This window comes from Plectrocnemia conspersa, unplaced genomic scaffold, assembly GCF_051122295.1.
Source record: "Plectrocnemia conspersa isolate PC_06_02 unplaced genomic scaffold, ASM5112229v1 ptg000005l, whole genome shotgun sequence".
Taxonomy (NCBI): domain Eukaryota; kingdom Metazoa; phylum Arthropoda; class Insecta; order Trichoptera; family Polycentropodidae; genus Plectrocnemia; species Plectrocnemia conspersa.
Genome location: NW_028277169.1, coordinates 13,933,337 through 13,955,546, shown reverse-complemented (window position 1 = coordinate 13,955,546; position 22,210 = coordinate 13,933,337). Strand labels below are relative to the sequence as shown.

Below are 22,210 nucleotides of genomic sequence, written 5' to 3'. Positions count from 1 at the left end.
GCATATTTAATGTACTGCGCCACAATAAACCTTTCCAAGTCCTAGGTCCGGCTTTTCTTTTAAACCTCACCTAAGTCTACGCTGAATATTCCAAAGCTCCTCGAGACCTGACCGCGATTTTGTAGATACAATTGTCACCCTAAAATCGCTTCTACGTATTACCGTTTTCATGTGTGTTCCAAAACAAATTTATCGTCTAATGTTGCGCTCATTTAAATAAACAACTTGCAATCAGGACCCGTGAGGGTATTAGTACTGAGACCTAGGATTGTGGCCACATAATGTTGCACTACAATGTTCCTGGTTCGCATTATTGTTCCGGTTTCCGGTCGAAAGCCTTAATTTCGGCAACGCATTCGAGGCAAAGCCACTGGTAAATATTTACTTTGGCAGCACAAACACGTGCGGCCTTGGATGCGAGTTAAAGACTTTTAAAAATTAACAACTTTATCCCCCTATATTAAAACATTAATGAAATTGATTAAAAGTTTTAAATCATCCGATATTTTTTCATAAATCCCTCGAAAATGTAATATAAAAATTTTGTATACAATCTGAATTGCTTTTTTTAGACATTTTAATTAAAATGGATAGCTAATATTAACTCCTCTTTAAGCTTAGTTTAAGTGGTGTAAAAGTTTTTTATCCATCGCAAAATATGCTAACTTGAAATTTATTTATAAAAGTTTGTGTACAAAACAATTTAATGTTCTGATGATAAAATAGAGCACACATGGGTATTCATCGCATAGTAGATAGAGACAGATCGCCTGTCATTATCCACTGATGTATAGAAACAGGAAATTTGACACTAAATTATTAATATCAAACTACATTATTGTATTACATACCGTAATAATCAGGAACGCAAAAACGTAATTAGATAGCTTATTAACACAATAACTGCCAAGCAATTTTTTTAAATTCAGCTTTGCGCTAGTAGTGAAAAATATTTTTTTGTTTCAAATTATATATAAAATATTTATATATATATATATATATATATATTTAAACTGAGATGAACTTTTACTAGCTATTATACTATGCATTTAACTTATAAGCAATGTGTCAGTTTCTTACGATGAATATGACCATAAATTTGTCGGGCAATGCCATACTTGTGTGTCGGCTGCTAGTGGGTACTATGGCAGTAAAAATGTTTTGTACAATAACAGGTATGTCAAATAAAGCAAGTCAGATAGTATGATATTGGTATATAAATATATAAGAAGCAGATCTATAAGTAAAAAAAAACAGCTTAGCAGTCCGTTTATACATTAAAATAAAAAGTATACCGTCATTTACTTTCATTAATTATACACTATTAGCTACCTGTCATTATATATCATCCAGTGACTATTAGGCAATGGTTTTAAAAATAAGCTAATAAATAAATACAACTTAACAGTAATTTATTTATTAAATTAAAGAGACTAATAATAACACATTATGTATTATATATTTTATGAGCTTTTTGAAAACAAAGCCTTAATTTTTTGTAGTCATTTAATTTGTATAATAAATATTTTAATGAAAATTTTAACTAAGTGTATTTGTATGTGTTCAAGCATAAAGCAAAGCAGCAAAACTACTTGTAAACTAAATAATACTGTTTGTGTAGATTATTACAAACGTTGAGTTTAAGATAAAAAATAATGTGATGTCTTTATTTATTTGAAAACGACTAACTGAAGGCGATAGTTGAATTAGAATTATAAAACAAAAATTTCAGAGTTTGTACAACAGTAAGACGTTTGTAATACAACAGTTTTAACCACTTAAGAAAAATAAAACAGGTTTTTTAATGTTAGACATAGAAAAAGCTTTCGACGCGGTATGGCATAATGTTTGACTCATAAACAATATAAAAATAAGACCCTTGAGTATCTACTAATTTAAATTTGCATAAGCTTAAAAATAAGAGTGTAAAGTTCTTTTACTAAATAATAATTATGGGAAGCCTCGTCAAATTTCAACTGATGTTCCTCAAGGAAGCTTGGACCGTTGCTCCTTATCTGGTATACGAACAATATCCCAAAAAAAAATTATCTATATACGCTGACAATACAGCAATATTAATGAGTTCTTACAGTATTCAAACAATTGTAAGTTAATTATAATAATATTTTGAGAAAAATAAATAAGACATAATTATTTTCTCCGAACGTAGAAAAACTTTATTTCTGGCTCTCAGTAATGTATGTAAAATTGAAATATATTGTTAAATATTTGGGTTCACACCTAGAATCACACATTGCTCTAAAGGAATTGCCGCATTTGCGGCCCTTAGACCGATATTTATAAGAAAATGCAGGCCTACTACATAAATATATATTCTTTGTAATTAAATATATTATTTACAATAAGTTTATTTGTTTAATATAAATTATAGATCAAATAAACAATATTCGTTCTAACTTTGTGTTCGCTAAAAATATATATTCTATATTTTCAACGAGCTCTAAGCAAATATGCGTTAAATCCATATCTTTCAAAGTTGAATTTCAAAAGTTTCTTTCACGAAATCGAATCTCGCCTTGGCATATTTTTAATTCGCATCTCATGAAGTATTCTCTGTATGATTCTCAACATTTTCCGTCCGCAGCGATAACTTTCAAGTGCAAAAATACTGGGACTTTTGTTTGAACGTAACTTATACTATAGAGCTTTTATACCCAGCTAACCCCCTTACGTTCAAACTCACCGGAGGCGGATAACTTTCATAATTAAATGACGTTTATGAAAGTGGAAAAAGGCGTCTTCTCTTCTTTATCGCAGAGAAACTTTTGCAAAAAAAATTCTCACATGTGACGGGAATACTATTCCCATTCCATCTGGCCGTTTTCATCAATCCATTTTTTTTGCTTTCATTCTCTGCCGCGTTTTTTGTCTTCAATCTTTGAAACAGACGTGCCAGCGTAACAGTACACCTTTATTTATTTTAGGGGTTGCGAGATTACAGGGTGGTTTTATTCTCGTGCGGGTTGCGAATTAAGGAATGCGGGTTGTAGTAACATCGCCCGAATTCCCACACACGTGTTCCGCACGAAGTTTCGCGCTAATGTTTATAAAACAATGGGCAATTAACAATTAGGCCACGATTGTATCGAAAAACATACAATGCGCACAATTCCCTTTTGTCACGTGGCAAACGCGTACAGAGAAGCTTGGTTGTAAAGACGCCCTTGAGGTCGACAAAAGCGAATTGGGCCATCGTTGTTTTTGGGCATTGAATGTCCGGTGAGTATAATAACAAACAACGATATCACATTGAAGAGATATTTTCAATTATTTTTTATTGATATCGCATATAACATTTTGGTATAATCGACAACATCGTAATTTTTGCTAAGATACGCGTAACTATAGCCGTGTTTAATTTAATCTTTAATCCTTATAGTGCAAAGAGGTAATTTGGCACTCCAATTCATTTAGGGGCAAAATTATATAACAAAATTAAAATAGATAGAATTGACGTTATTTTTTATAAAAATTAAAAAGTGGCCGATTCAACAACTTTTGAACACAGAAAAGAATCCAAACGTATAAGATCCAACATATTCGAACAAATATTGTAACCAAATTAAATGCTAAAATGACTCATGTGAAACGATTTTATTATATTATAACGCTGGATTAAATACATGTTCTAAATTCAACCTTATTACTAGAAGTGTACCATATTTAATCGAGTAAATATATCGTTAGCTACATATCGTTAAATGTCTTTAGCCAATTAAAAGGACATACGAGCCGGCGTTGGTGATGTGTCAGGGATTAAATTCCCCATTGATATACATGCATATGTATGTATATTATGTATATACAATATATATAAACATATGTATATATGCGAGAGGAAATTTAGCAAACTTAACTGGATGGGATGCGAAGTGGGTAATGGAATTTGTGAACTTACACACTGATGCCGACACCCTGTATGTGTGCCTTCGCGATTTTAGCTTCATGTGGATTACGTAAATAACTTTTGAATTCGATTCCTTAAAAACAAATTAAAACCGTCACATATATTTCATTTTGTTTTATTTTTTGGGCGAAATTCCTGTGAGTATTTTAGACATTTCAATTTCGCGCGTGTAGCAGGTGGCGCGTTGGATATGGGGGAAAAAGGTGAATTATTGCTGCGTTTCAGTTTGTGAGTTTTTTTTATTTTCTGCTAATTGCACACAAAATTTCGTCACCTGTGAACAAATGTAAAAGTTTTCCCATAAGGCAATATCACATGTGTGTAATTATGTCATGTAAATGGTCTAATATTAAATTCGCCTGTATTTATCACTATAAATAATTGATTATTTTTAATATGCTTTTATTATACCATTAATATTAAAAAAATAAATTGTAGCTAACATAATAGTTGGCCTCTTTAATGCATGTTTAATATATGTTTTTACTATAAATATCGAAATATGAATTACAAGGATTTAAATCACACATCAAAACATATTTACAAAATGTGAGCCTTAAATAAGAAAACTTAGTGTCAAACCAACAAGACAATTTGGCTTTCAGTTTAGTCTTCTTTATCTGTCTTTATTCTTTGGAAACATGAACCATAAAGGCAGTTAAACGAAAAATAAAATTAAGTGGTTTAAAATGAAATGTTAATATTTTTATAAAAAAAATGGTGCCAAAATAAAATAAATAAAAATTAGAAACAAGCTTTTAAATTTATATATGAAAACCCATATTTATTTTGTATTATAAATCTAAAAATGTTGAAGTATACAATTTATTATTATTAAATAAAACTTAAGTGCACACCTTAAATAAATGAGCACAATCTTATATAATTTTTTCCAGCTCCTTATAACTATCGCCGAAAACAAGACTGTGTTTGGCAAACTTTTGGAGAAACTGTATAATTTGTGCAAGAAGAGCGTTCTCAAACGCTGCCGTTGTGGCCGCAATGTTTAAGAATAAGGGGCGCAATCGAGACTATCTAGAGAACTTCAAAACTCGCAGCTGGATTGTCGATACCACCACTTAGAAACATCAACGCTTCTATTCTAACGGCATTAGAATAAAAATACAACTATAATATGCCCTTTCTTTTGTAAAGATATCTAAGAATTCTGTTCAACAACAAAGCGAACTTTGCTTTGCTGGGATTCCGGACAATAAAGCCATTTTCTAGGACATTATGAACTAGCGTATCGTACAGAATGCGAATTTCTGATATTTTTAAAGTGAATCGTGCACGGCATAAGAAAGCCAAACAACCTTGACGCTTTGATGTTTATTTTTCTAATATGAATACAACGTCATTCTCGGGTTATAACTTAAACTATTTATCCTCAAAACACCTTCGCCTAAGCTGTAAGCGAACTGCACCGGGATAGGGTATTTAAAATTGTAACAAAGGTATACTTAGGGATGATAAAATAAAATCGGTTGTCGATCACCTCTACAACGATTCTATATTTTTTTTTATAAAGAGAGTGAATTGGAATATATGCTCATACTCTAAAGCAAAAAAAATCGTTTAAGTTCTTAATTGCCGCATGTATGTTTTTGATGAAGATAATAACAAGAAAAGGACCCAGATTAGATCTGTGTCGTACTCTAGTATTAGCAAAATATAAATCAAATCAAAGTTTACCATAACTTACATAGTGTCGGCGGTGATATAAGTAACATAAAAAAAGCTATGACCATTCAAAAAATCAAAGTTGCTTACCTTCTAAAAAAAAGCTCATGACAAACCTTGTCAAACGCGATATACAGGTTTGTATAAACTACATGAACCTGGATTCAAGAGTTGAAAGACCTTGTCAGTAAATACGAAAAGGAACAAGACCATGAAACGACGCAGACGAAGACCGTGTTTTTGATCCACTATTGCTTACCGACAGTGATTGAAAATATATGCCTAAAAAATTATATTAAAAAAATATTTTGAATAAATTTAATTAAACCATATTTTTATATTTAAGATAAATTTATTGATTTAAAATAAGCATTTAATAAGGTAAACTACAAATTGCAGTAAATAAGGTTATGGCTATTTGGTGTGTTAAAATTTACCTAACTAATTCAGAAGTTATTTGTCTAAATGGATTCAACTACCTCTGGAAAAACTTGGAGTTTAAATATTGGGCCCATATTTTTTTGAATATATGTAAATGACATATAACATTTAAAAAATGTTATATGCAGTAAATTTGAAGAATTATTAAAAAGAAATATTGTATTGTTGTCTGCTTATTTACTAAAAGATATTAATTTATTTAATGATTGAGGCTGCCAGGTAAGCAGATCCTTTGTTTATTACTTGTTTATAGAACTTTTTTTATATCAATGGATATTTTACATCTTTGTTTTTTTCATTAAAGAAAAAACTTGACCTTTAAGTAAAAAATCATTACAGTCCTAGATTAATGTAATTCCCTTGATAATAAAAATATTAATTACTTAAAAAAAAATCTTTTTTTGTGGTAACTTAAGGAATTCATAAATTAGGTATAGAGAAAAATACGTGATTAACTTTATTATGATTATTACCAAAAATGTTTTATTTTTATATATATTTGCTCAAAGTAAAGAAAGTAATCGGGAATTTTTATTTATGTCACTATTTATGTATTGTAAAAAAAGTTGATTAATAAAAGTCAGTTAATTTATATTAAAAGCTTTATTAATAATAAAATAAAAAATATCACATTATAATATAAACAATTGTATGATCAAAATTAATTAAAATATGATACATAAAATATCAAAAATCCGTGCATAAAGTATGACAACATCAAACTTTTACGAATGATATCGTTGATAATATGAATATAATAATACTCACAAAGCACAAATCTACCCCCTATATATTATATTATCAATCATGCATTCAATGAGATATATAAAACTGGCGTGTACATATAATATTAAGCGATAAAGTAACACGTTTTACGCGGTATTTTTTTTGCTTCCTTTTTCCGAGTGCGAAAAATGAGAATAAAAAAAACCAACACGCGACTTTCAGTTCCGCCTATATGGATATATTTATTTGAGTTTGGTATTTTACGTACATGAGGGGGATTTTACGTATCGGCCGCCGTATTCTTAAAATATAAATAACGAACGTGTCTTCGGCATAAATCACGCCTATGGGAAATTCATGTTTTACGTGCAAACGAAAATCGGCTTAAATCGCACGGCCCCCATACTTTATTTATTCGCGTTGCCTGCATGATTAATGCCAGCGCGACCCGGAGACCGGTTAATTGATGCCGTCGCAGTCGTAACAACGCTCGTTTGTCGGTTAGGCTCTCCCGAATCGTAATTCAGAATGGAGAGAGCACGCGAATTGATCGCGCGATGGTTGCAATGGGTGTTGTGCGGGAAATTCAACGGAAATCTAATGGGGGCGAGTAGAAATGGGGAGTTTGGTGAAAAATGTCTATAAGGCAGTATATTGGATAATATATAAATGCTGTACCTTATTAAATTGCACCAAAAGGGTTTAAATTGCGATGTGAAAACATGAATTATCATAACACTTTTTTGACTTGTATATACAAAAAGAGCGAGCATAAAAACACAATAACTTTTCGGAATGCTTTACGGAATTATTTATGAGTAGTTCTGAAGAGTGACCTATCTTTCTATAAATATATACTTTTTAATCTTGAATGCATAGTATCTATTATACGGTATAGAATTTCCACTGGGATTCAGTTTACTTCTTGAATTCTAAGTTTAAACAAGGCAATACTGTGTGGGTTGATATATGCATATAGACCGTGCTTTTCAAATAGTCCGTAAATAATATAAAATGATTGGGAAGTTCATCGATATTTATGCGGTATAAGAAATCGCGTGTTTTTATTTATTTATAGGGTAAATTATTATGACAAAGATGTATATATCCTAATGTCTTGTCAAAAAAAAGCTATCTTTTGTAGCTTACAATGACATTTTCTAATGCAAAACCAGTTTCTTTAAAGTTCATAATAATTTATTCGTCAAAAAAGCAGACGGCGCTTATTAATGATTGTAGCTAAATAACTGTTGAGTGACCACGAAACAATCGTGTTTTTTTACAATATGTTCTAATGGATAACGAAACCTGTGAAACAATACACTAGCTCAAGACTACTTAAGAGATATTACAGTATATAAATATAATTAAAAAAACATGGGAAATAATAGGAACTAAATTAAATTATTTATTTAATAAAGCACTCTCCTTAGGAAAAATGCCTGAAAATTTAAAGATTGCTACTATTGTACCTATACCTAAAATAAAAAATAGTAAAAAAGTTGAAGAAATGAGACCAATCAACATGCTACCGTGTATAGAAAAAATAATAGAAGAAGTAGTAATCAAACAATTAAAGGAATTTATTACTTCTCAAAACATAATATGTGAACAACAATCGGGATTCAGAGAAAAGCATTCCACTGAAACTGCATTACAAGTAGTGATAAATGATTGGCTGTTGGCTAAGGATACAAACAAAATCATTGGAGCAGTTTTCTTGGATTTCAAGAGAGCCTTCGAAACAATAGTTAAAGAAATTGGAGAGTATAGGTATAAGTGATATAGTTTTAAGATGGTTTAATAATTACTTACATAAAAGAAAACCAGAAGTTAAAATAAATAATGTATATTCTGAAGAGAAATTAGTGTCTTATGGAGTACCACAAGGGTCTAAATTGGGGCCATTGTTATTTGTTTTGTATGTTAATGATATAGTTAATAAGGTGAAAAAATGTAAAATTCATCTATTTGCGGATGACACAATAATGTATTGCATAGGTGATAACATTAAAGAAATTGTAAATAAATTAAATAATGAATTTAGTATATTAGAAATATGGTTAAAGAATAATGTACTTCAATTAAATGAGAATAAAATTAAATGTATGTTTATTAATTATAAAAATGTGTTAAATGATAGAACCAAAATAGTAATAAATAACTCTAGTATAGAAATAGTGGATAATATAAAATATTTAGGAGTAATTGTTGATACAAAATTAAATTTTAAACATTGTAATTACATATTAAAAAAAATTAGTAGAAAAATAGGCTTATTATCTAGATTAAGAAATATATTAGGTATAAATACAAAAAAAAAAATTACAATAGTTTAATATTGCCCCATTTTAATTATTGTGCATCAATATTAAATATGTTAAGTAAATTAGACAAACAAATGTTGCAAAAATTACAAAATAGGGCAATGAGAGTAATCTTAAATAAAAATAGATTAAATAGTTGTAAAAGTATGATTGATAGATTAGATTGGTTGAATGTTCAAGAAATATTGAGTATGAATGTTTTAATATTTTTATATAAGTTAGAAAATAATATTTTCTCAGAATATTTGAATAAGTATTTAATAAGAAATAGAGATGTACATAAATATAATACTATAAATAAAAAAAATTTAAAGATAGATAAGTATAAGAAAACGAGTACGGCTAGGGGAGTTATGTACGGAGGTTTTGATTTATATAATAGTGTTCCGAGAATAATCCGAAAAAGCAAAAATATAACGGGTTTCATAAATGGAATTAAAAAACACCTTCGTACATATAGAAATAAATTATAATATTAAGTCTTATTAGTGTATATTTTTATTTTCTATTGTATATTTTTTATATATGTTTATATACTTAAAGTTGTTCGATGTAAAGATTAGGTAATAAGCTAAGTAAATTAATAAATAAATAAATATATGTAATCGAATTATACCTACACATTGCTAATCCCTAAAAAATAGAGAAAGCTCAGCCATCAAGATGCTTGAGTATCCTCGTTTATATGCAAGCTTTAAATGCGCTTTGTTATTTACGTATATAACATTTAATGATTAAAATGAAATTAAAGCCATTCATAACGATTACGACAAAGATTTCATTTTATGCGTCATAGCAATTGACGAATCGTAAGTTGGTGGTCATAATATTTAAATAAAAATCTTAATAATTCACGGATTTATTACTACCAGGGATGAAAAAAAGTAGAGCAAGTTTTATAGAATGTCAAGATTCACTTCACTGTTTGATTGTAAAGATAAAGTCCAATACAAGTTTATACTACCAGGTCGAACAATCAATAATAAGTATGTTCTTCAAGTTTCACGACGACTATATGGCAATCTAAAGAAAACGATCAGAATTGCGAAAAAACAAGTCATGGATTTTGCACTAAGATAACATACCATCCTACACTTTTTGACAACCTAACCTGATGTATCGAGTATTAAAATTTAAAAAAACTGAGTACTAAATTATACTCGAGTAGTTTCCAAATAACTAATAATAATTTATTTAATGTGCATATAATAAATTAATATAAAATAGACGAGAAAGTAAACCTAATCCACACATTTATTTTAATTTTAAAATATATGTTATAAAAATCACAAAGAATAATGTCTCATATTTCATATTTCTGCTTAGTTTTGTTTTAATAATTCGCGCTGTTAATAAAACTGTTTTGGTTGCTTTTTACGTCAGTCTTGTTGTTAACAGTGAATTGAATAATATATCTAATTTCTCCGTCCGCTTTTTAAACGTATCCAATTTCTTGAATTCTCCTTCAAATTTCCTTCTTTACGTCATTTAGCCATTGTTTTTTTACTATCAAAGATATAGCATTTTGCAACTCTTGCTCTTTAGAATCAGATTTAAATGTCAATTGTGTAATCTTCAACATCATTTGATTTAAATCAACACACAACAAAAATATAAGTTGGCAATTGAAATTAAAACGTTTCCCGTTTGTAAATATATCAGTTAGGGTAATAATGTTTCCTTTCTGTTCTCCTTTATTTATACAATTTTTAACTGCAATTCACAATTGACTGCTTATCTAGTTTCCTAATTTTATAGGTATTTTTTTTAAATATTTCATCATTTATTTCTATAGTATTTTTCAAAATACAAAAAATGGACGAGTACACTTTAGTATCGAGTATTCGAATTGGAGACTGTTGACAGTACATTCCTCTATTAAATGTAGCATTACAGACAGATAACTCAAAGTTTATGGACTGATCTGATAGATATATTTCGTATCGGCGTGTATATGGGGGTCTTAATGTATAAATTAGTCTAATCTTGCATAATTACCGAAGGCTTCAAAACTCGCAGGGTCGCGTTACACGACCGCCGCACATGACCCGACCGATCATTATCCCTGGGTCTTAAATTTCACCGTTTGCGGCCCTAATGATGCTTCCAGGATTTATTTGTGCTAAATTTTAGAGTTTGCTGCTGAACTTTATTTTTTATCTCATCTCGGAAAAAAGTTCCGCCCGCACAAAAAGTTTTTCCGAGATGAGAAAACGTTGAGGATTGACAAGCGAGTCGGAATTGATTTCGGTAAATACTCTGATGGGCATGTAAAAATATGTATATGAGCTCATCTGAGTTTCTGTGCTGCCACATGCCAGTAAACTTCACTCTTCTTATCTTGTCATATCCATCGGTCCATCGATTTGGAAAGTAAATTATAAAAAAATTGATTGCACATTCTAATTCACTCTGAGTGGAAATAATACAATTATTACCCTAATCGTCAAAATTGCCATTAGAACTATTTTTTTTAAATCGAAACAGCTTATTCTTACAAAATATTTTTTGCTGCATAATGGGCTAAGAATTTTAACTTTAAATGTCTTTTATATACGCCTACTAATACTCGTTTATCGATTATTACAAACTTTTTACGAGAAATTCGCATCGTTTGAACAGAACTGAATTAGTATGCAAATAAGTCGGGCTTATACAAATGAAACATAATTTCCTAGCTGTGAAAATAAACGACGCTAATAGAACTTGAGGCGGTCCACTTAAAATGTATATCAGCCCCTAAAACACGATTTGGGCAAAATCTATTTAGAACAATCGTTTCATCTGCGTTAACGACGTTAACCAAGCGATACCTACTCCATCTGTGTTGTGTTCGAGGCACGTTGATGTGTTTTAAATTGGGTTTAAGTTTAAATGAGTATTACCATGAAATTTTATATAATTACAATTTACCATGTACTCCTTATGCGTTCGTCTGCTTAATCCAATAATGAAAAAAACATAGTATATATTTTTGTTTTATTTTAGATAAATACTATTTTATATATTAGTTAAATATAACCATTATTTTTTTAATAAATCTTTCGTTGTAACCTGACTGGTATAAGCTCAATGCGTTACAACGTGGAAAATCTGTACAAACTGAGTAAGTCAATTAGATATAAAGAATACCTACAAGTAAGTATTAACCACCAGACTGTCTGGGAATCGGTGACATCTATATTTATAATTATAAATTATCATGTGTAATATAATTTCTAACCAATAGATATTACTGCATCTGGGGCTGGAATTTATTAATAGCGCATTTTTTATAAATAAAAATTCGAGTGCGGCTGCTGGGGATCGAACCCGCAACTTTAGAGTTATTAGTCTGAGACATTATGGACTACGCTATTCTGTCCTTATATAATGATATTTATTACATATATTAATATGTTTAATACAAACATCATATAATAGAAATCAAATATGCGAAGTATGATCAAAAAACACGATGAATGAATTTATGTAGCAGAAACTGCTAGCGCTACTTGCATTTAAAGTAATAATTTCGATAGCCTAATCTGTTGAGATAGTCAGTGTCAAGTTTTAACAAGTTGAGTCTTGTCAGCCGGCTTCCAGAGCCGGAAGTGTTAGGTCGTTTTTATTGTGTCTGTCGCGTATCATGGATTTCAAACAACGAGTTAACACCAAGTTTTGTTTTAAGTTGCAAAAAAGTGTTACAGAAGCTCATGAAATAATCAAATTTGTGTAAGGCGATAATGTGGTCACTCTAAATACTGTTTACAAGTGGTATGAGCGATTTAAAAGCAGAATGAGTCGGTTGAAGACGAGAAACAGTCTTCAACCGACAAAAACAAAAAAATGGTTCGTTCTAACAGGCGACTGACTATTCGAGAGTTTACCGAAGAACTGAAGATCGCACAAGCATTTTAAACGATAATTTGCAAATGAGATGAGTGAGTACAAAATTTGTTCCCAGACTTTTGACTGACGAACAGAAGCGTAAATGTATCAGTTTGCACGTAATTGAAGGATTGTCTTGATACAGATTCTGACTTTACGGTTAAAATTATAACTTGAGATGAAATTTGGGTGTATGGATATGACCCTAAGATAAAAATTTAGGGTTTTCAATGGAAAACGAGTAGCTCTCCTCGCCCGAAGTAGGCACGTCAGTCAAAGTCGAACGTCATGGTCATGGTAATTGTTTTTTTCAATAATGAGTACATAGTTCGATCAGAGTTCATTTCAAGAGAAACCACTGTAAGCTTCAAATATAACAAGGGCGTACTGCAATGTTTGCGAAACGATGTACAAAGAAGGAGACCAGAAAAATTAGCTAATGGCTTCCTCCTTCATCATGACAACGCGCCATTCCACACCACGCTTCTGATCCGCAAATTTTTGGTTGAATAAAAGGTTCATGTCTGTCAAAATTCACCTTACTATCAGGATTTAGCACCATGCCACTTCTGGCTCTTCCAAAAATAAAAACCATGCTATAACGAAAACGTTTTGTCACCATTTTCGACATTGAAGCAGCTTAAGGTCCTTCCAAAACAGTCTAATAAAACTTATTAGATGCAAAGTAACAATGCTTATATAAATACATAAAACAACAGCATTTTCTTAATTTGTAAATCAATATTAGTTAAAGAAACATAGTTTAAATTATTAAACAATATAATATATAGTAATGCTTAGGAGTCATTATGTGACAAAAATATCCCTGTGGTTGATTTTAGTTATAGGACATGTGGCGACCACACAAGTAGGTCCAGATTTAAAAGGGTAATTGTCTCATTGTTGATGACCGCGACCAAAAACGTTCATTCATTAACAATGAGACAAATATCATGGCTCAAGAGGGATTTCTTTTGACTACACAACACGAGTCGTTAAGAGAAAACCTTTTGTGACAAAACGGTATGGACGACGCAATAAATCACCACATCGCAAACCCTTTCTGAAGAATTCGAAAGTCTGGACAAGCAAAAAACTTGCTTTTAAAAATGCAACATCCGATTTCTCGAGTTCTAAAAAGCGACTGCAGCGATTGGCTAGGAGATCGATGCACAATTGCGATTGGCCAGCAAGCGTGCAACCCCTAAAGGATATAAGCTCGGACTCCGATGAGCAGAGGGCAGACGGTCCACGGCACTTGAGGCAGACGGCTCAGGCACCAGACAAGAAACAGCTAGAGACGTGCAGACGACTACGGCACCAGACAAGAAACGGTCGGAGGCACCATACGAGACGGCCGGAGACAGCAGAAAGCCAGCGACGCAGTGGATCTACCAGCAGTCTTCCGGAGGAACCAGCTACGCGCCCTCAGCGACAGGCTTTAAGATCACACCTGACACTCGCCGCACGCATCCACAAGAACCCTGAGAATCAACTACCGCCAACACCACTTGCGCCACCTTCACCGTAGTCGCGAGAAACGTCACGCCGTACATCGTCCATTTGTCACCTGTAAATATCACCTAATAAAAAAAAGTCCATTTAGATTCATACAAGAGTCTCATTAGCCACGAGGTCAACCACCCTTAGGAACACCCCTAGAGACATTTCAAATTGGTATTGAAGATATTTATTTCTTATTTATATGTATTAGAAAAAAAATTAATTGTCTGGTAATTATTTTTTTAACTCTTTTAATACAAATTATTTAAAAAAATAAGATTGTTTTTTAAAAACAAAATTATAATAATAACAACAAGTGATTACTGAAACTGTTTTAATAAATATAGCTTTAGTATAACATAAAACTTTTTAGGAATACATACACCTATAAGATGTGCTCTATAAGCTGAAGTAGCTCATTATTAAAAAAAATCATTACCTAATATGGATAACCAAGTTCGATTTTAATTTATCCATAATATCATAAAAATACAGATAAACATAATATATGATGACAAATAGAAATTATATTTAAATAATAATTACTTATTCTGATTGAAAAACAATAAGGTACATTAAAAATTTTAACACATGTATTTTTGCTTAATAGTCAGCCAAAATTATTACTGTGTTGTTTATTTAAACTGTTTTTTACTTAACTAACTTTTGTTATATTCATAATAACTTGCACGCGTATTTTGGAAAATAATGTGTTTTAACTATATTTAAACAACAAATTATGTATTTGTTGTTTTAATATAGTTATAAAGAAAATGTTTTATGTGCTGTTCTTTGATGGACAATCAAAGAAAAGCACATAAAACTGACATTTTAAATCAATTTTAGTTTCTATTAAAAATATCACATTAAATTTACTCTATATAGTAAAGACTCTTTAGTAATCTAATACATATTGCTTTAATGTTTTAATTTATAAAATTAGAGGTATCTATGTTTATAATTGATTGACATATTTATGTTCAAAATAATACATACATCAAATATTGACAGTATAGGTAATATATTATCGTGTCAATAAATATAAAAAAATAATGTAATTAATATCACCTTATACTCTTTATACAATTTTATACACGTAATACAGTCAATATTTTTTATTATTATTGTGTATTATATTAATAATACGACCAAATGATACATGTGATATCGCAATCTAAAAGAATATATTAATTAGTGTAATATAATAGTACAAAATATGACTTGCTCGATGACCGTAAAAGATACACGAGAACTCTCATTCATATTCTGTTTCATATAACGATACAATAGTAAAAATGATAACTAATTATAGGATATTTCCATTAGTGGTTGTTAGTTTTATGGGTCTAACAAGTGTATATGTATACCATTCCATAGAAAAGCCGTATGGAAAACTAGTTTATATAGTGGTAAAGTAGAGTAATAAAACTGGAAACATTCTCAAACTTTACTAATTATAATGTTTTCTTGACTATGTTATATCAATTAAAATAATCTATATAACACTGTCGGAAAAACTTTGAAACAGGTTTATTAAGTTAATCAGATTTTTTTTTTTTACAATTGAATTTGTGTGAAAAAAATTAAATTTAAGCATCTGATTCATATCAAAAGCCTTAGATTTTTTTACATTTACGTACATTTCTAAAATAATATTTATTTTTTGAGATTTTAAGAGAACCGCAAAATTATTTACCATAATATAATGTCTAATCAAAAAGTTATAAATTCTAATATAATTTGTTGTCTAAAGTCACGATTAACACAAAATATTAGATTACTATACACGTGTAATTTTTCACAGGACTTTTGGTCGTTTATTTCCATTAATTTTAAGACTAGAAGTTTTTCAAAATGCGAAGTGATTAAATTAGTATTAAATTTGTGATTTAATTTTTTTAAAAGGTTTTTTAAAAAAAACGTTGGTCTATAACATTAAAGCTACAGGGGTAAATTTTACAAGGTTAAAGAGTTGTAAGGTCGATTTAACTATTTAGCACTAAACACGTTAAAAAGCATTGAAACAGCTTATATCGCAAAAATAAAAATGTGTGTGTAAATATATACACATTATTGATTGATAAAAATATAATTTTAGCAAGATTTACAATTAAAATTTGTTTTAATGTAATTAAATTTCTTTTAAGATTTCTCCAAAACGAATGCGCCTTTCGTTTTTTAAGATGCTTTTATAAGACATAAAATTTGTTAAAATTAATTAAATGAATCATAGCATAGAATTAAAAAAATAGTTTAAGAAATGAATCCAGCGGTTAAAGTATTGATGAGAAAATACGTGTTTTCTAAAAATATGTATAATTTAAGTAACTAAATTATTTTTAAACGATTTTAGACTAGTGCTTTAAAGATATGCTCGTTTACGTAAATTTCAATCAAAATATTTATTGCTATGTTATGTTAGAACATGTGAAAGGCTATATATTTATTTAGAGTTAAGGTTAGGTTACAATATGTTATGTTAAGTTAGGCTTGTTTATGATAGGTTACGTTGTATTTAATAGGTTTTACAGTAACATATTGTGTTTTATATTAGTCTATGTGTAGATAAGAGGCAAATAAAATCGTCACATTAAAATTTAATAGATTGTGCACAAAAAACAGCGTTTTAGCGGCTTGACTAAAAGGATTTTAAAGGACAATGAAATATATTTTATATATGACGTAACAAAAATCAAACGAAATATATTGTAAACAAAAAAATTACTGTAAAAACGTGTCATTTTATTATAACTGACAATTTTAAAAAACAAAAAACGCAATCCGGCACACAATACATTCTTTGTAAGAATTTAAAAGATAAAAAAATATTAGTTTCGAATTAATCACTAACGATTATTAAATAAGTCCAGAAAAGGCAGACCATAATTTTTTTTTCGTTTCTTTGTGAGTATATTGTACAATTAATCAAATCAGAAATATAAAATAAATATTTTTTCTTTAACTTGGACCGCTTACTTCACTTTCAAATAAGAAATACATAAAAAATTTGAACCTGTACTCCTCAATAGTGAAACTCCACTGAATCGAAAAAAGACGACACTATTGGAGTCTAAAGAAAAGCAGCCGCTTCTACATTGATCATCAGATCTGGTCTAGTTAAGCAGTGATTTTTAATCACCAATAGTAAAACTCAAACTTTGAAACACTTTAAGCACTTTTAAACACTAAACACTTTGCAGAAACAGTATAATTTAAAAATAATATATGATCCTTATAATAATACTAATTTTTTGCACAAATTTGTACGGCCAGATACATATTACTATATTAAATTAGTAACAGTAACAAGAAACAGGATTTCGTACGACTTTTACAAAATAAACGTTGCGTACGCTACCTGACTTTTTAAAATATTATGAAAATGAAACAACTAACTCGCTAGACAAAAAGACTAACATCAGAAGAGAATACTCAATACCACAATAGCGTGATTATTGTAGATTTTAAAAATCACATACTTACTAGGACATTCGTTAGTCACTTGTATGCACTAGAAAAGCTACTCTTTTTTGGGTAAATAATGTGTAATTGACAATGCATCTATTTTGCGTAAAGATCGTTATTGTCATCTACGCTTTGCATTGAGGATCTTAGAAAGTTTTACTTTAAGGCGTAAACATATTTCGTTTGTTAAATAATCAAGCGATGCAATTGGTCCACCAACTTCTGCATCAGCTGTTTTAAATTTATGGTATACAATATGTGGCACTTTGTTACATTAGAAAACGATCCAACGATTTGAGACAAGAGGGTCAGAGGCAATTATTGACAAGCTCAGACAGCAGATAGTATTCAAAGCAAGCCGAAATAGATCCGCATCAGCAGATCGTCAAGAAATCATCTAGCGAAGAAATCCTAGCTTATCCACCAGCACTCAGTCTATGGAATGAGACTTGATACTATTTTTTGTAGTAAATTTATACATAATAAAAATAAACCAGATTTTTTCAGTATTTATTTTAGCTGCAGTCACACCCATTCGGTCTTAAAACTCAAAACTCAAAAACAAAATTGAGATGGATTTTTTATTAAAATAATATATACCAATACTGATCAGAGCTAATTGTTTCAAGTAAAAATTGTAAAAATAGTCTTTGATTTTAAATATATTTATATTTTTAACCCTTGATAATAATTTTCATACTACTAATAAATGATAAAACAATAGTTCACAGATATTAAATTTTTGAAAACACAGTAAACACACTGAAAAATCGATACACGTAAATGTAAACTAATCTCTGAGAAACATATAATAAATTTATCAGCTAAGTTTGTTACAGTTATAAGGTTATTAGCATAATAAAAAATCCACAGATTTTATAGCAAAACCTATTTATTTTTTATAACTAAATTGAAATTAAATAATTGTATTTTTCCATGAAAAAAAAAAAGGAGTTTATTACTAAGTATTACGATTATTTTTAAAACCTTTCTGCGAGAGAGCCACCGTACTTCTTTATGATATAGTAAAATGTTAAGCAACAATCTTTTTTCGTCTTAGATACAGAGTAAAACTATCTATGCAATAAATATATATTTTTTTAGTTATAAAAACATTTTTAAAAGGTCTACTAGTTTCAAAAATATTAAAGCAAAGAATTTTGCCAACTTCACATTTTTAAACAAGACATGGTTTTAAATTCCAGGAAAGAGTATCCTACATTTTCCAAAAATCAACAATAGTGAGGAATCTATGTACATATATATATATATTTTGCCTAATTCAAACACTTTTTTAAGTTGTTAATTGTTTCGAAAAGTATCACAATACAAATACTAATAAATATTTTAATTATTTAAAAGTTGTTGAAAATCATTATTGATATAATCACTAAAAGTTTTTCTAAGATATATTGATAACTTAAGGATTTAGAGGTATTATTATATATTTTATAGTGTTAATAAAAATATATATAATGATAATTTGGAAAAAATATATTACATGTGGTGATTTTAAATACATTTTTTTTTGTACTATATTACCAACATATAGTTGCGATGATTTCGTTGCCTATATATTTATGGAACACAATATATTATCGTTTTTAATATATACATATATAATAACAATTTACGTGTATTATGTATGACACCCTACGGGATGAATTCCCATTAACGCTGTAATATAATCTCGCAAATCTTCGTCCTTTCGGCCTGTCTGTGACATCATAATCGTAAGCTTGTTTTTAGATCAAACGACGTTTTGACCTCAAAGAGGCTGACTTGAATGGCTTTTTGAAATTCAAATTAGTTTTACAACTTTTAAGCACACTTTAAGCATTTATGCCATGGGGATGTTATAAATGCATAAAGGGCGACAATATAATATTATAGAGGTATCATTAAAACGGGTCTGTAGTCAATGTATTATTTAGATCTTAATCTTTAGCAAAGATGTGACTAGAACGGAAAATTTCATAATTAAAAATTAACTTACTTTAATATTTAGTTAGTAACGTTTACTAGTAACAATGTTTTTATCGCCTTTCTAATGCCTAAAGAAGCAGTTAAACGTACTGCTTTACTTCAGCACCACTAAAAAAATCTCAATAATATTAAAAAGCTAACATTGTTAGTGTTTTTCTATTACTTTTATATAATTTTGATATGAAAGTGAAAATATCAGGTTTATTTACAAAAAAAATATTTTTAGGCAGTGGTTCTAAATACGCAAAATAACTCAGCTTGTACAACATTACATTTAAAAATGTATCATATATTATACGTGTCTTTAAAAAACATCAGCAATATAGTCATTCATCTTACGCTACGAATATTACATTAATTGGTCTCTTCCTCTATAAAACTATCCCAAAGTCTCATTAATTAAAATCGTAGCAGAGTTTCATAAATAACAATTTGTCACATTCGAAAGGAAACGAACGGGTTAGGCGGGATTCGAACACCCGCGGGATTTACGAGTCGTGATTTATTGCCTTTAGGTCCGGTCTCTGCGCGACATATTAAATCGGATTTAATGAGGAAATTATTGAATTTCACATTAATATTCAAAAATGAGTGTACACAATTTTAAAAGTCTGTTCTGAAAAAAATAATATTTACATAAAATCCGTATTAAGGCGGCATTAAAATTTTTAATGGACCAATAAAGCTCAAAGGAAATTTTATTATATCACACAATGTGATTCAGTAATATAAAATTCGGGTAATTATTGAAATAATTAAAATAAAATTCAATGTAAGCTTTTACTTCATTATACTGCGAACGTTATGTGATTATTAATATCAGCCAGGGGAGTTTAATGTAAATTTTAAAACAAATGTTTATATGTATATAAGTAACAAGAGGTCAAATGTAAAATAAACATTACGAGCATTGATTTTACTAACTAAGCTTAAAAAAATATGAATAATTACTTTTATTTTATTTCTATGTACATATTTTAAAAAATAATTATGTATTTATTTTCAATTTTGATTATTTTTAGCGTATTCATTTGTCATTTATACGACGATAAGCAACAGTTAAGATTTTTTTATAAAACGTGCAGTGTTGCTTAAAAATATATGTATTTACCAAACACATTTTTTTATGAAAACTAGGATTCCTAAAATAACGTGAAAACGAATTGGTATCCACTATGAATTTATATAATTAATTTTATTTATAACGTTAAATATTACAATAGTATTTATGTACTAAGAGATTACCGTAATTGTTTGTCAAACAGAATTTAAAATTAGCCCGTTTATTTAGTATAATACCTGACGATTATTATCGAAGCACTATATTATCTACAATTCTGCCTTTAATATATTAATCTGCCGTCATATCCATGATTGTTCCGCAAGTAAGCAAAGGGTTATAAATTATTCGCGGCGCTAAATTGTAAGACGTCGTTCGTTTTAACCCGCGCGTGACCCGAAATCTATTCGCAAACGTGCCCTTTGCGACCTTTCAGGTCATGTCTGTTTCAGGGTTAACTTATGGCTTAGTGGTGATTTATAGCGCGTAGCTCATTTGTGATCCGGGAGTCACTTGTGGCTCCGACATCACTTCCACGCTAAGGCCCATTTTTTCTAGGTTACCCTTTAAATCTATATGTAAAAATCCCTGCGCCCTTTCTCGTGATATATTGGAGATGCGAGATAATATAATAGAAAATGTATTTTATATTATATGCGAATATATTTTAAGGTTAACCAGTGATTTATACGTTTATCTATATATGTATATCCTGTAGAATATTTTACTATTATTGATTAAATAATTACCTTTTAGATCCCGATATAAATACCGATATTATATATTAATAACTGTTTTGTTTCAAAACAGTCTTGTGAAATTTGTGAAAAAATTGTCTGGAATCCTACAAAAAGGCAATACATTAATTTGTAAATTAAACTTGAATAAATAATATATCCAATAAATGTTGTTGCAGGAAAAGCAAACATACAAAGAGAAAAAACAGTTGCGCACTATATTTCAGTTATAAAATCAACAAATATATATTTTGTAGACAACATGCTCTATATAGTTTTTAAAATTTAATAACAAACGCAAGAATGTTTAACTGTTATTTAAGGGTTGAGTAAATTAATATAATAGCTATGTGTCCATTTATATTGTATGTTATATAAAATTGACGCTTAGAAAACGTGATAAGTATATTTGCTGACCAGTGTAATTAAAAGGTTTGTAGGAACAGAAATTGTTATAATGTAGTTTGCGGTTGAAACTGCTTAT

The 22,210-nt window shown here is 29.5% G+C and overlaps 1 protein-coding gene across 1 annotated transcript in view; it reads right to left on the bottom strand.

The window, feature by feature from the left end:
- Nucleotides 1-22,210, bottom strand: part of LOC148234915 (neuroligin-4, Y-linked-like) — a 183,702-nt gene that overhangs the window by 32,013 nt on the left and 129,479 nt on the right. The gene's annotated exons all lie outside the window — the stretch shown is intronic.